This window comes from Cryptomeria japonica, unplaced genomic scaffold, assembly GCF_030272615.1.
Source record: "Cryptomeria japonica unplaced genomic scaffold, Sugi_1.0 HiC_scaffold_262, whole genome shotgun sequence".
Taxonomy (NCBI): domain Eukaryota; kingdom Viridiplantae; phylum Streptophyta; class Pinopsida; order Cupressales; family Cupressaceae; genus Cryptomeria; species Cryptomeria japonica.
The window spans coordinates 84,938-87,500 of NW_026729084.1; the positions used below are offsets into that span (position 1 = coordinate 84,938).

The following is a 2,563-nucleotide window of genomic DNA, read 5'->3' on the forward strand; positions in this document are numbered from 1 at the left end:
GAGCGCCTTGGTGCACCGGGGCAAGATCGAGCGTGCACCCGAGGCGCCCCGAACATGCACCAAGGTGCACTCGGCCCACATGTGAGCGCAGGTCGTTGCGCCCGAGGTGGTGTGTGGGCACCGCGTTGCAGACGGGACACTGCACGCACACGACGCCCCCTCCAGGTGCACGCACGTAGGCCGGGCCGGGTGCACACCCGACGCCCTAGCAAGGTGCGCGCACCCGGGCAGGGCTCACACTTGGCGAACGGGGCGCACTTCGCGAGGGAGGGTGTGCACCTCGACGGGGGTGGGTGGCCGGGGTGGATTCGCACGTGGGTCGCGGTTTGCTAAGTACACACTGCGACAAGCTCATAACGGGTGCGATCATACCAGCGTTAGTGCACCGGATCCCATCAGAACTCCGCAGTTAAGCGCGCTTGGGCCGGAGTAGTACTGGGATGGGTGACCTCCCGGGAAGTCCCGGTGTTGCACCCTTTTTTAGTTTTTCGCCGGGCGTCGCAATGCTATTTGAATAAACCTTTTGCCCGTTTGCGTTCTCGTCGGGGCCGGGCCGGGCCGGGGTGCGCTGCCCGCACTACCGCGCGCGCGGGGGCGACACCGAGCGCGCACCCGAGGCGCCCCGAGCACACAGGCCACGGTGCAACCCGGGCGTTGTGCGCGCACCCCGGTGTGCCCGAGGTGCTGCGCGCGCACCCAGGTGAAATCGGTGTGCACCTCGGCCAGTGCGCGCTCGGTCGAGTCGCGCACGTTGGCCAAGGTGCACGGTGATGTTTCTTACTCTAAGGTTCCGCACCAGACGCCCGGGACAGGTGAGCGAAGCTGGGCGGGGCCGGGTGCGCGGCCGGGGCAGGTGCACGCAGCTGGAGAGAGCTTTGGAGCACACTTCGGAGCGCACCAATGATGCGCTCCATTCAAAAGTTTCCTGAAAAGGCAAAAAAAGTTGAGATTATAGAATTTCCCACTTGAGAGATTGTAAAAAAAAAAAATTTAAAATGAAGGAAACGCGGGTGCCAAGGTGTGCGCAGCCCAGCCAAGGTGTGCGCACCAAGGCGCCCACCCTGGCGAAGGTGCACGCAAGGTGCGCACCCGAGGCAAACCGGACAATTAACCCAACTTTCGACTTCGCGCGCACCTTGGAGCGCACTTCGAAGCGCTCCTTGGTGCGCACCAATCTTGGGCACCTCGGAGTGCACCATGGCGCCCACCAAGGTGCGCACCCGGGGCAAACCGAGCTCCGACTTCGTGCGCACCTTGGAGCGCACGAAAGGTGCGCACCATGGCGCCCACCAAGGTGCGCAGCCCAGCCAAGGCGTGCGCATCAAGGTGCGCACCCTGGCGAAGGTGCGCACCCGGGGCAAACCGAGCTCCGACTTCGTGCGCACCTTGGAGCGCACAAAAGGTGCGCAACCCAGCCAAGGTGTGCGCACCCCGGTCAAACCGAGCTCCGAATCGTGCGCACCAGAGGTGCACGCCATCGTGCGCACCTTGGAGCACACTTCGGAGCCCTCCTTGGTGCGCGCCGATGTTGCGCACCTCGGAGCGCACCCGGGGAAAACAATGCAATTAACCCGACTTTCGACTTCGTGGGCACCTCGGAGCGCTCTCGGGTTCGCACCTCGGAGCACACCGAGGTGCGCACCTTTGATGCGCTGCCTTCACCAATTTCCAGAAAAGGCAAGAAAACATTGAGAAGGTGTGCGCACCGAGGTGCCCACCCTGGCGAAGGTGCACGCGAGGTGCGCACCCGGGGCAAACCGGGCTCCGACTTCGTGCACGCCGCACCTTGGAGCACACTTCGGAGCGCTCCTTGGTGCGCACCAGGGCGCGCAACCCAGCCGAGGTGCCCACCCCGGCGAAGGTGCACGCGAGGTGCGCACCCGGGGCAAACCGGGCTCCGACTTCGTGCACGCCATGGTGCCCACCGCGGCGAAGGTGCACGCGAGGTGCGCACCCGGGGCAAACCGGGCTCCGACTTCGTGCACGCCGCACCTTGGAGCACACTTCGGAGCGCTCCTTGGTGCGCACCATGGTGCCCACCAGGGCGCGCAACCCCGCCGAAGGTGCACGCGAGGTGCGCACCCGGGGCAAACCGGGCTCCGACTTCGTGCACGCCGCACCTTGGAGCACACTTCGGAGCGCTCCTTGGTGCGCACCATGGTGCCCACCAGGGCGCGCAACCCCGCCGAAGGTGCACGCGAGGTGCGCACCCGGGGCAAACCGGGCTCCGACTTCGTGCACGCCATGGTGCGCACCGCGGCGAAGGTGCGCACCCGGGGCAAACCGGGCTCCGACTTCGTGCACGCCGCACCTTGGAGCACACTTCGGAGCGCTCCTTGGTGCGCACCAGGGCGCGCAACCCAGCCGAGGTGCCCACCCCGGCGAAGGTGCACGCGAGGTGCGTACCCGGGGCAAACCGGGCTCCGACTTCGTGCACGCCGCACCTTGGAGCACACTTCGGAGCGCTCCTTGGTGCGCACCATGGTGCCCACCAGGCCGCGCAACCCAGCCAAGGTGTGCGCACCAAGGTGCACGCGAGGTGCGCACCCGGGGCAAACCGGGG

General features: G+C 66.4%; 1 non-coding gene across 1 annotated transcript; it reads left to right on the forward strand.

The window, feature by feature from the left end:
- Positions 1-358: 358 nt before the first annotated feature.
- Positions 359-477, forward strand: LOC131869749 (5S ribosomal RNA). The gene has a single exon (XR_009368123.1). It is a non-coding gene; the product is annotated as a 5S ribosomal RNA (ribosomal RNA).
- Positions 478-2,563: the final 2,086 nt, after the last annotated feature.